The sequence below is a fragment of the Tiliqua scincoides genome, chromosome 1 (genome assembly GCF_035046505.1).
Source record: "Tiliqua scincoides isolate rTilSci1 chromosome 1, rTilSci1.hap2, whole genome shotgun sequence".
Classification (NCBI taxonomy): domain Eukaryota; kingdom Metazoa; phylum Chordata; class Lepidosauria; order Squamata; family Scincidae; genus Tiliqua; species Tiliqua scincoides.
The window spans coordinates 75,251,981-75,265,154 of record NC_089821.1 but is presented as its reverse complement, the minus strand read 5'-3'; the positions used below and the strand labels follow the sequence as shown (position 1 = coordinate 75,265,154).

General features: G+C 43.2%; 1 protein-coding gene and 1 pseudogene across 1 annotated transcript in view; one reads left to right on the top strand and one right to left on the bottom strand.

Annotated features, from left to right (window-relative positions):
* GYPC (glycophorin C (Gerbich blood group)) overlaps positions 1 to 13,174 on the top strand; it is a 36,780-nt gene that overhangs the window by 16,143 nt on the left and 7,463 nt on the right. The window lies entirely within an intron of this gene.
* LOC136637185 (5S ribosomal RNA) lies at positions 10,876 to 10,995 on the bottom strand (annotated as a pseudogene).

Below are 13,174 nucleotides of genomic sequence, written 5' to 3'. Positions count from 1 at the left end.
AAGCTCCAGTGTGACTTAAAGCAGATCAGCCACTATCAGATAGCACAGTTGGCAGACAGAACATCCTAGTTACTAACAGTTGTTAATGAGTAGCTGATATAGCTTGGATTCTTACAATAGCTCACATTATCCCCAGGATAAGAAACAATATCCTTAAGCAATAGTTTATAACAAAATTGTACTAAATATAAAATATACCAAGCTAAAACCACTTAATACAGGATTACTCTTGGCTACTAAAACATAGTCCAAATGGAATGGTCATATAATAACTTCGGGAAAATGCTTGGGGGAGAAAATATTCCTCAATGTTGCCTGTTCTGTGAACTTGGTGCAACACTGATATGATCAAGAAAAGACTTGTACAACTTATCAAATGCAGCCCATCAGCCATTGTGGCTTGAAGGGCATTTGATAAGCCTGCTGTTTACATAGTCTCAGGCAGGCAGTTTGTCATGCTGTGGTGGGTTGCATTCATCATAGCAGTGTCACAGATTGCACAGGCCTAATCAAAAGGAAACTTTAAAAAAAATTTATTGTATGTTTATTCCACCAACCCTGGAGGGATCCTAGGCAACCCGGTGAGGTAGGCTGGGCTCCAAGAAAATGATTGGCTCAAGGTCACCCACTGAGCTTTATGGCATAGAAAGGATTTGAAGCCAGGTCCTAGTCCAACACTCTAGCCACTTCGCCATGAACTGTTTTTAGAGTGTATCACACAACATTTGTCAAAAGTCCAGTCTAAGAATAGATCAAGTGTTTGGTTATGGAAGGCACAGCTTGAAACCCTCACATAGCCATGAAGTTCTCTAGCTCTGAACTCAAACCCAGTTTGATGAGGCAAGGGAAGTCACTCTACATCACAGCCCCTATCAGAAAAGGAAATCACATTACATATTCCGCTCCCCCCACCCATAAATTTTTATTTATGTCAGAGGCAGTATTCCACTGATTACCGATTGCCTGGGAGCAGCAATGGAGAGAGCAATTGACTCCTAGAGGCAGTTGAGTGGGCACTGTGGAAATCGAGACGCTGATTAGGTAGATCTTTGGTCTCTTCTTATGTTCCAATCTATCCAGTTAAGCAAATATCAGTTCCATCCATCTGGTCCTGCTATCTGCAGACTGCTCTAGTCAATGGGAAACAAGTCTGACAAGCTTTGATTCCAATCTCTGTCATATTCCAGAGTACCTATGTAGGTCTGCGGGATCTGTGGAGCCATGCTGTGGGGCTGGCCTGTTAGACTTTCAACAGGAAGTGCTGTCACACACTAACTCAAAAAGGCTGAGGCTGAATGGTGGACACTGCATTGCTTTTAGAGACCATGGAAGTTTTAAGGCTGCACTGAGGCTTTTGTACAAAGCCCATCTATAACACCCTGCCAAGCAATCCTGCAAATATCTTCCCCCACTGCATGCTGCTGTGACCACAAAAGTTCCATGAAACGGTAGCAAGAGGCAACGACTCCTGTTGAAGTTCTTTTTCCAACATGAGCACTAAAAGTGCCAGAGGGATTACTTGCAGCCTGATCAGTGATCACAAAATAAGCTTCCCCCCCCCTTTTTTAAAAAAAGAAAAACAGCCACCCCAGATATGCTGAGCCAAGGCCAGCAAAAATGCCCGAGAAGATTAGGTGCAGATGCCATTATATTTTTCAAAGCAATGATATCATGCAGCTTTGTATGGCTGGTGCCTCAGTCTGTTCAGTGCTGGCCTTACTATAAAGCAGGGAGAAGTGGCAGTTCTCCCATGTGGCATGGGAAAGGGTTATAGGTTCACCCAGGAAGGAGAATGCCACCCATAGGTCATTTTGCTGAGGTCCCCCTCAAACATGGAGCCAGCCTTGGGATCGTGTGATAAAGATGATGATGTTGATATGGGTTTCGTATCTCATTTCAATGTTTCTCTGCAGGGACAGGGCCCCAGTCAGACCCTGTCCTCCCTTTCATTAGGCTTCTGGTGTCTACAAATGCAAGCACCCCACTTTATTAATATTTGTAAAAATATAGTGCAATTTCATCGCATGAAGATTTTGGTCCTGCCAGTAGCAAGCAAGGTCCTTTCAAAACCGTATGGATCTATAGCAGCCAGAAGAGCAATTGATCTAATCTTCAAAGGACGGGGAGGTTGTGTAAAGATGCAATACATCCTGTGTAGGTACTGCATTTCACAGGGGATATTACATTCCTCAAAGGATGGCGGGGTCTGGTTGCCAAAGTGTGAATCATCCCCCAAGCCTGAGAGAGTGGTTTCTCAACATCTCTAGTGGCACTAAGCTGCCAATCCAGAAATATGTGGAGCATTTCCCTGAGACCAGGAAAGAGTTATTTCCCATTCAGACCCAAACAGTCTTCACAGGCAAATGGGACTGCATGCGGCTCACTTTGCCAAGGCGGTCATGGAGTGTAAAATGGCAGCTTCAGCTCTCGGCTAATAATTAACATATCTGATCCACTACAGACCTGATGAGCTTTAGGCAGGAAACTATCAGCTCCCCATGAGCAAGGCAGGTGCATGAATCAGCTTTATCAGCCTGTCTTCTAAAATGCGAACAGTTCCAAGTGTTTCAGTAGGTACGAAGCACCCTTATTTAGATGTCCTACATAGGTATAAACATCTGCAGAAGCATTGCCATTTTTTAGAGAGGGATGAGGCAAGGACATGATAGGGTCTATCAATGAAAGGCAACAATATGAAAAAAAAACTTAGGAAAATCTTGAATTCCCACATAATACAGCACAGCCCCAGTAGCTGGAGGGCACAATGGCAGTGCGGTTCATGCATACCAAAAGGTACAATCCTCATTATATGGGGGAAGAGTGGACAGACACAGTCTCTCCCATGCAGCTAATATAACATCTGAAGCGAAACGGAAAGGGGAAAAAAGGAGATCATGTTGATCAAGTATTGGGCTCACAGAACTCTGCGATTATGCTTCAAGGGACCCTGTGCATAGCAGAAGTGGACAGCAGCTGCCCTCCACCTGGAAAGAAACTGTACTATGAACTGGGCTTGTCTTTTCAAAAGGATTATTTTGAAGTGGCTGTTTTCCAATAGAAAATGGTTTGGGATCCAACCCACCATATAAACACAATCTTTCATTTGATACAAGGGGCTGTTTCGCATACCTATCTGAACATGAAATTTGGCTCTCTGTCACATGTTAATATTCCTTGGTCTACATAAGCTTTTCATTTCCCATCAGCACTTGCCCCTACAGCCAACCTCTAAGCAGGTGTTTTGCTGGGATAATGGAAGCAAATTACCCTGTCAGAAAACAAGCACTTTGATAGTCATCCGAAAATGAACACACATATTCTTTCCAGAGGTGTGAATCGCCGTATGCTTGTAAGTCCTTCCTGTGGCAGTTTAGGCTGAGAGAGACCCTGTGTGGAATTCTGAGGCATTTCTCTTTGTTTCTTTTTTTTTAAAACCTGCCAGTGCAACCTTGAAAGCTTAGATATAATCTAGCACTATGTAAACTTGTGCTCCAATTTTTAGAATTCACAGCCATACGCTACCACACTGAGTACATTTATGTAGACCAGCGATTTTCAACCTTTTTCATCTCATGGCACACTGACAAGGTACTAAAATTGTCAAGGCACACCATCAGTTTTTTGACAATTGACAAGGCACACCACACTGACAGCATAGAGCTCGCAGGAGCTCACATCCTCCAGTGACCCTACTAACAAATGATCGTCCCCCAAACTCCCACAGCAGACCTGTAGACCATCCGTGGCACACCAGTGGGCCACGACACAGTGGTTGAAAATGACTGAGGTAGGCGTTGGCCCTGCTGAGTGGAATTACTCCCTAATATACATAGCTAGGATTAATCTCTTTAAATCACTGAATTACCACACCTTGAAGCAACGTCGCTTCAAGGTATGGTAAAAGACACCAGAATTCATAAAGAGAACTAGACATACTTGTAGCTTACAGAATTTGCTGTTAGTTAGAAAGGGCATAGAATGTGACCTCATGGAAGTCCCTACAACCTGTCAGTTCGGGAGGATGAGAATGAATAACTCTAATATCATGGTCTGGTCTGTGTGAAGCATTTGTCGTCATGTCAATGTTTGGTTGAACTTTAAATCATGCTAGCCTTGACTATTGCAAGCAGATTCACAAGATAAATATCAACTAGAATGTTGTTGAACCTGGAGTCTTTTTTTTTTTAAAGTGAAGCTGGTTCATTAACACTGTCTGTTTTGACTCTCACCTTTTAACATTACAACTCGTTGTGAAAAGAAGCATGATTCACATGCCATAAGCAATGAGTGTTTGTCCTTCTGTCTGTTTCCACCTAAAGTCTCCAAAACCACTCAAACGATTTTGACCAAAAAGATATCATTTGAAAGCCCATGGGATAGTCAGGGACCTTGAAATCTTTGTTTTAGCATATCCAAAGTTCCTCTTTGCATTCACATGCGTAGCCCAAGGATGCTAGAGCACCTTTGTGACATCAGAGCAGCTGAACCACTGGCATTGGTAGGGGTAATAAAAGTTTTCCCTGCAAAGGCACACTCTTAAGAGTTGATCAAACAATAGCATGCGGAGAGGTAGGGCAGATGAGAAAGTCAGGGGTGAAGGAGGAGACTGCAAGAAGGTCAGAGGACAAGGAGGAATTTTATGGGATGGCAAAAATTCTGTACAGTTCAACTTTCTAATAATAATCTAATAATAGTAGGCAATGCTAATAGAATGTTATCCTCTCCTTTGCCAAATGTATTTTGGAACTGCATGAAAATTGATACACAGGTATTGGTTCAATGTTTACAAACGGAAGGAAACGTTGGCAAGATCCTGTAGGCTGGAAGGCTTTGAATAGGAATCACTTACTTTCTCCATAACCTCTAGTTGCTCCTATTCTGCCCTTTTTCCTCCTTTATCACTTAAGTCCCTGCAAAAACATATTTAGATTTTGCAAAAACCCACAAAATGCAGACATAGGATATTATTCCTGATTTGCATGTTTTGGTGCATGCTTCCACAATGTGTTTCAATCCAGAATTTGAATCATTTTAGTACAGCATTTTAAAGGGAGGGTAAACATGATGGAGTATACCAAGAGCTATTTATGTGGGTTTATGGTATCAATATCCAAAGATCACTCCAAGAAACGCAATCATTCAGAGTCCCTGAATTTCATCAGTGCTGCATTTGTTTTTCTGGAACTTGAAGAAGAAATCACTGTTGTTTTCCTGACCACAATATGCAATCTTTGTTCACTGCTTTCAGAACATCTAAACACAAAGGCATGTATTCTCTGGGCGCTGTATACCAAACTGTATTACCCTGCCTCGATCAATAAGCAATGGTACCACATGAGTAGCAAAGTTGCTCACAGGATATACTGACTTGCTTTGATTTTCCAAAAATAAAAAGGTTTACCTAAGGGGTTTACAGTTTTCTTAATTAAATAAATAAATCTCTTTTTTTTCCCTTTTTTTTTGACTGCAGGAATAAATCTGCAGCGCAATCCTACTCAGAAGTAAGCCCCATGAAATTCAATGGTACTTACTCCCAAATAAGTGTGTATAGGATTGCTGCCCTCAGCACAGCCATCCATTTTAAAGCCAAAGTTGGGCTGCTCAGATTATATGGAGTCTATTAACATAATGAATCTAATTCATCAAATACTTCACAGTTTAACTATGTTGCTTTTTTGGGAAATCATTCAGCAAATACCCAGGGTTGGCTTTATTTTTGTACTGATGCAATTAAATATTTGCATCTGAATGCAATTCGAGACCCAATCTGAATGGCCAATAACTGCAGAAGGATGAACAGAGAGCTTTAAGTGTTTTGGTTTTGAAGCAATCTGTGTACTTTATCTGTGACTTTTTTTAACCTCATCTTTTGAAGGCAGTCCATTTACAGTCACCTAAATTATCGGTGTAGTGGTTATTTTTTTTTCCATCCCACCATTATTATCCTTGTAATAATTTAGCATATAAATGGAGGCCAAATTATTCTGTCTCCTGTCCAGATTGACAGATGAGAAACTGTTCCTTAATTTCCAAAGAACAGTGTTGATGAGTTTCGCTATCTAAGGGAAGACAGCAATGGGTTTTTCAGCAGAGAGAATGTCAGATTGATGAGTTTGCCCTGATGACCCCTTCAGAAAAATGGATGCCAACTCTAGTGGGGCACCAGAGTTAGCTGAAACTATTTAAAAAGATAATGGGTAAAGATTTAACTCTACAAAAGTATGGACATTTTGAATCAAATATTAAGCATGGGAATGTTTCCAGCATTAAATGCAGTTCTGTGAGCATATTCCTTTCCTGCAGAGTCACTACCTCTTTTTCAGCCCAAGGCAGTGACTCATGGCATCAACCCACCCCCCCCCCCCCAAGCGTGCAGATGTAGAAGCAATTGGTGGTGGCATGATGATGTCACCACTATTATTTTCGGTTTGCGAGATGCTGACAAAGCTACTTGACTCCTAACATATGAGAGCACAAAGAAGGCACTCGGCCCAGCTAGGAGTTCTGGCATTCTTGCTTCTCTCCATTCTCTGACGGAAGTGATAAAGCCCCTGCTCCTAGCTGGACCAAGTGCCTTCTTTGTGTTGTGAAGAAGGTGGCAATGGGTACGGCTTTACAATTTTGCTGCCACCCCTTTCCTTCTCCTTTGGAGGCTCAACAAGAACCTCCAAAGGAGGAGGAAAGGGCAGCAGGCAGATTATGAAGCCGTTGGAAAGAAGTTCATAGCTAGGCTTCATATGGTAGCACCCCTTTCTGGTATGGTACTCGGAGCAGAATTGTCAGCCAGCACTGTACTTTTATCCATCGCAGTGTCTATTGAGGTTTTGCTACTGAGTTTGACATTGGATGTACTGGGGTTGCCCTACCCGTGTTTGCTACTGAACAGAAAGTTGCAACCACTGGTGGCTTTTTTGGATAAGTTGACCTGGATGATGCACATGTTTTGTCTCATTCACAGCTGATATTTGTAAGTATGCACTTAAACCATCTTTGGTGTACATCTAACAAATGGAATATGTGAAATGGCTTTTAGAAATCCCGGTCTGACACCATCTGGCCTTTCGCTTGAGAATGAATTCCATCTGGAATGTGTACAGCTAAATTGATGGTTTTCTAATGAATGTCAGGTGTTGGAAAGACAAAAACATAAACAAAAGGTAGGGAGGACAAACAGCAGTGGCGTAAGCACCATGCTCTATAATTTAACAGTACGTTTTCAGAGCCAGAAATATAGACCACAAGCCCCTGTCCTGTTTTTCCGCCAAAGTTTTTTTCACATGTTGTATCCTCCACAACGGCAGCTGTTACTGCAAACAGAATGTGCTGCTAGACTGCAGAATGTGAGATTGTCTAGCTGAGTTCCACTTTTGAGAGCTGGCGGTTCTTTGTGTGTGGTAAGAAAGCCAACCTGAACATATGCTCCCCACCACGTGCATATAATAAGATAGAATACAGAGTGCATGCATATACGGGTATATGTGCTTCTTTCCTATGATCCTCCCACTTCACAAAAGGCTTAAAACAAACATCCTACATATAGCTGTATATGAGTTTGCATGCTGCATGCTAACATGGGGATAGGCCACAGACAGAGCCAGTCTTCCAGCATGCAGGCAGAAACAGTCAACTCTCAATTTGTGGACCAGCCTAGTGGACTAATCATATTTGCCTTCTGCACTGCCAGAACAGGGCTTCTAGTAGGCAGCATAATTAACATTTGAGGGGCCTACAGAGGGATAAGGGAAACTATTTTCCCTTGTCTCTCCCAGGAGTCCCAATTCTCCCCCCCCCCCCCAATTTGCAGCACGGCCTGTTCGGCAGAAAAGGGGAAAGGATAAAAATGAGTTCTTTGTTTTGTCAGGCCTTTGGATTAAATTGAGTGGCTTTGTTATCAGTTGTTTTGGTTGATGCTGTGTTTCCATTTATGATATCTTGATGTTTACATCTTTGATAGCTGATTTTATCTACCGTGATATTCTGATGCCAGTGCAGGTTTGTCTAAATGGGAAAGACACTGCCCCAGTGACTCTCTCCTCTACCCTATGCTATGCTTGGAAAACTCAAGGGACCATGTTTGGTGGGAGCAAAAGGAAAAGATGCTGCTAGAGCAGGGGTGTTCAAAGTTTTTTGGCAGGAGGGCCACATCATCTCTCTGACACTGTGTCGGGGGGGGGGGGCGGGGGAAAAATTAATTTACATTTAAAATTTGAATAAATTTACATAAGTGTACATAGATGAATGTATTAAAGATGAACATATTAATGAATGAAGGTCTTGCAATAGCTCAAGGCCTATAAAAGACCTTGTACAAAGCAAGGCTGGTCTTTCCTTTGCTGCTGCTACTGCATCACAGATGTGAAACAGCAAGAAGTGGAGGGAGTCCTCATCCCACAGCTCATGTAAGAGGTCAAACAGTTGGCCTCACGCTGCGAGCAGTTGCATCGGACCAGTGTGGGCTTCAACAAATCTCCAGAGGCTCATTGGAGACTGGAGGCTCCCTGAGGGCCGCATTGAAAGGCCTTGAGGGCCGCAAGTGACCCCAGGGCCGGGGTTTGGGCACTCCTGTGCTAGAGCAACAGGAAAGAGAGAGAATGGGATGAGAAGGAGAAAGTACAGCAATGGAGAACCCTGAATCCTGAGATTTTATCCATACAGTACTGTCATGCTTCGCAGTACACAAGAACTGGGCTCCAAATTATTCATCATTCACTGTTGCTAGCAGTGTTTAGGATAGCAGCCATGTTGCTGCATAATCATGCTCTCCGTACATGTAATTCTGAAGATTACAAAGCCCATATTCAAAGCCCATAGTAGGTTGTGCATGAAAACATATGGAGCCTCTAACTGAAGCAATTAATCATAAACGTAAAGATTTTGGCAAAACAAATGAGGAAAGCAAAAAATCAAGAAGGAAGATGGAGTGGACTTTTACTTGGGGTTGTGCTCAGTGCAGGCCATCTCTTGTTATCTGCTGGGAACCCCTGAACCTCTAGTGGATACAAAAAAAATCAGTGGATAAAAAAACAGTGGGGAAAATAGATTTAAAGACCCACTTCCAGGTTTCTTGCCCCTCCATTGCTCCTAATAAGGTCATGCCTTGACATCTGCAGTGATTTCATTCTGGGATTCCCTGCTGACACCATAAAATGTGTGAAATAAAAGCAGTTTTAAAAAAATTAAAAAGTGCGTCCCTTTAAAACTGTGGTTTAAAAACAGCTTTTCTTACAGTGGAAGAGAGACAGTCAGCAATCAGAAATGCAAAGAACCCCCTGCCTTTGCCTGGCTCAGTGGAAGAATGGAATGATCGCTTGCAGGACTCTCTACAACACTCAGAAAAGCAGTGTTTAAAACTGTGATTTGAAAGGGATGCATTTTTCCCCTTCTCCAGGGATCAGCACATTCCTTCTCATTTGCAGCGGCCATTTGTGTTGAGTCAAATCCGTGTATAAAAAATCCGTGTATAACAAGGTTGGACCTGTATTTGTGACTTTGATTGTAATCCCCGTCCATGTGCTATGCTACAGTCTAGGCCCCAGTGACTTCTATATGACTTTCCTACAGTTCAGAAAATGGATTCTAGATTGTGGCCATTGCAGTAAATAGAAAGAAGAAAACAGGAAAATAAGAGTTTCTCAATTTACTGATACATTCAGTATCCTAATCAAAGGCTAAGAAAGAAAAAAGGGATTGTCTGTAATGGTCTCCTCTACCTGCAAAATACTTTAGTTTTATATTCGTCTGGATCTTTTTTTCTTTTTTTAAAGTGGAATCTATAATTAAGGCTGAGGTTTTGTTTCTACTTTTTTCAGCCTCTCATAATTCTTTCAGACCAATTCCTTATCTCAGATTCTTAAAAGGCCATGCTTGAGTTTTTTATGTGCTTTTAAATTGCAAAATTATCTACTCTGGTGTTACTATAATCCAGTAGCAAATGTAATTGGGTTCTCAGAAGCCAGATTCACCTCTGCTTTAAGAAAGCAGCACTTCACAAATAACATACCTCTCTCTCTCTCTCTCTCTCTCTCTCTCTCTCTCTCTCTCTGTGTGTGTGTGTGTGTGTGTGTATTGAATTGCAGCTGATTGTAATAAAAATCTATAACAGGCCTACTTCTCACTGAAATGGCACTCCAGTGTCTGGGCTGTATCACGTCAAACTGCAGGTGGAGAGTCACATAACTGAACGCTTCTCCAACCAAAAATATTCTCTGTTCACAATAATAGAGATGTCAGGAAGAAAGTCTCTACCTTCCTTCTCCCTAACATGCTTGTTTTCTGTGTGCAGTAGTCTTCTATTGCAGAGGGTAGCTGGGGGCAGAAGGTACCCATTGCTGGGCGATGAAAGATGCCTCCACATCATTGCATTACACCATGCCTGTGCAATCACCCCCTCCCTGGCCCCAGAAAGGGCTCCATTTGGAGCCATATGAGGCCGAGGATTGGAGGGCTCATTTCTTAGTGTTTGCCATGCAACGACGGTAAGCGCTGTCACCCCTTCTCCCCAGCAGACATGGCAGAAAACCACCACTCCACTGCAGGGGGGCAATGCACACACACCCAACCCCAGCCTAGCTACAGTGCTGTTCTATTGCTTATTATGGAGCAGCATTCAGTCTTGGTGAGCTGCAGTCCTGAGATGTATGATTATGGGTGCAATCCTAACCCACTTTCCAGCACTGACATAAGGACAATGCAGTTCCTAGCTAAGGGGAAAAAAATTCCATCACTTTGAGGAGGTCTCCATGAGTGCCCCCCAAATGCAGGATGCAGCAAACATCCCATTGGCACAGCCATGCCAGTGCTGGAAAGTGGGTTAGGATTTAGGCCTATGTTTCTTACTTTGGTTGGCAACCTTCAGTCTCGAAAGACTATGGTATAAGCCTACAGCACCTGGTATTCCCAGGCGGTCTCCCATCCAAGTACTAACCAGGCCTGACCCTGCTTAGCTTCTGAGATCAGACAAGATCGGGCATGTGCAAGGTAACAGTTGCTTTAGGAGTGCCCTTATTGAGGGTAGCACAGAGAACATGCAAAACGTTTGGAGAACAAGCAGTTTAGGGCCCAGTCTTATCCAGTTCCAGTTTTCCAGTTTTCCAGTTTCCAGTTTTCCAGTTTTCCAGTTTTGCTGGTGCTGCTGTGCCAAAAAGGTATGCACTGCTTCCTGTGATGGGAAGGCAGTCACAGAGGCCTCCTCAAGGTATGGGAACATTTGGTCCCTTACCTTGGGACTGCATTGAGGCAGCACCAGTCCTGGAAAGTTGGAGAGGATTGGGCCCTGAGTGGCTTAGCAAATACGAATGCTTTACAGGACCAGAGCCTGTGTGTGTGTGTGTGTGTGCGTGTGTGATTTAAAAAAAATTTTTTTAATTTTATTGCCATTTTTATATTTCAAATAAGCAAACTATCCAAAGATACATCCCATAATAAAAACACACACTAATAATTAATAGAATAGATTGGAAAAGAGTAGAAAGAAAGAAAATGAATAGTAAAAGGCTTGATAAGTTTTTTCCAAGTAAGTAATGATGACTGCAATCCTATGCACAGTTGGGGGGATAGGTTCTATTGAACATACTGCGAATGTAAGGGTGCACGGAGAGCAAAACGGACCCAGTGTTTGAAGGTTAGTGACTGGCACCCATCTTCTTGGTTCTCACTTCAACCAACTAACTTGAGTAAACTGGGAAAAGGTAGTTCTCACTGCCACCACCCCACAAAAAAAGAATCCTGACCTGCCTCCCAGGGAGACAGGAAGCCCCTCCAACTCCAGGAAGTCCCCTTAAAATGAAACAATAACTGAACATGGACAGTCTAGGTGCTGTCCCTCCCATGTGAATTGAGACCAGACAGTTAAAATACAAATAAGGTAATAAAAGACTGCAAAATATCCAAGGAATAGAGAGAAAGATGTGAGGATAAAAAAGAAGGCACTAAAAACCTGACAAGGAGAAAAAAAGGAGGTGTGGCACTGGTTGGCAAATAAAACCTGTTGTGATTTCCTGGGGTGATTTCTCTTGGTTACATTCAGAGACATCACTAGGGTTTTTGTCACGCAGAGCAAGAGCTCATTGCATCACCCTCATGATGGACTTCCTCCCATACCAGACCATACAGAATACATTACAATATCATACGCGCCGCCTAAACACAGTGGCCTCAGTAGGGTGGTGTAACCCCCATTCACGTTATTTATTTAATATATAACAGTATAGTCACCCAACAGATCAATAACCAACAAAAAAACCAGTGACCAGCTCAATGACACACAACTGAATAACAACCCAATCCTATGCTTCCTTAGCACCCAGGGCTGCATCAGCTCAGGAATGATGACTGCTGCATTTAATGGGGCAGAGAAGCAGCGCCAGGTCTCCTCGGAGTAAGGGAACAAATGTCTCCTTATCCCATGCAGCAGTCAGGCAGCCCCAATGGATCTCCTCAGATCTGCACCCACTGTGGAGCAGGCGTAGAACAAGGAGACCTGTGCTGGATTTCCCTGCCTTGGGGGGGGGGGTGGGGGGTGAGGATATGGCGGTAGAGCCTGCCACTGTCTCCACCCCCCTCCTGGGCCGGCTTCTTGCTGTATGGTAATTCTACCCATCGATACAAGAAAGGAACAGGATCCAAACACCAAAAAGAAGTTACCCAGTGTATAATTAATATGTGGAACTCCTTGCCACAGGATGTGGTGATGGCACCTGGCCTAGAAGCCTTTAAAAGAGGATTGGACAATTTTATGGAGGAAAATTCCATCACAGGTTACAAGCCATGATGGGTATACCTCCTGGTTCTAGAAGTAGACTATTTTTGAATGCCAGATGCAAGGGAGAGGCAACAGGGTGCAGGTCTCTTGTTATCTTGTGTGCTCCCTCAGACATCTGGTGAGCCACTATGAAATACAGGATAGATAGGCCTTTGGCCTGATCCAGCGGGGCTCTTTTTGTGTTCGTAAATACCAGGGAACACTTGCTACTGATGTGTCATTGTCTGATCTTCCCCCATTCCTGTAGAACCCATACCTTTGTGAATTTGATTCTATAGTATGCCTGGAGTTTGCCTTTACCCATTTCCCCCCTCCCCCGCCTCCCCAACTTCTGCTAGGGCCAAATTTGCTAACATTCTGAAGCACTTGCTGGCAGCAGAAGAGCTGGCCCTAGCAGAAATCTGAGAGATGAAG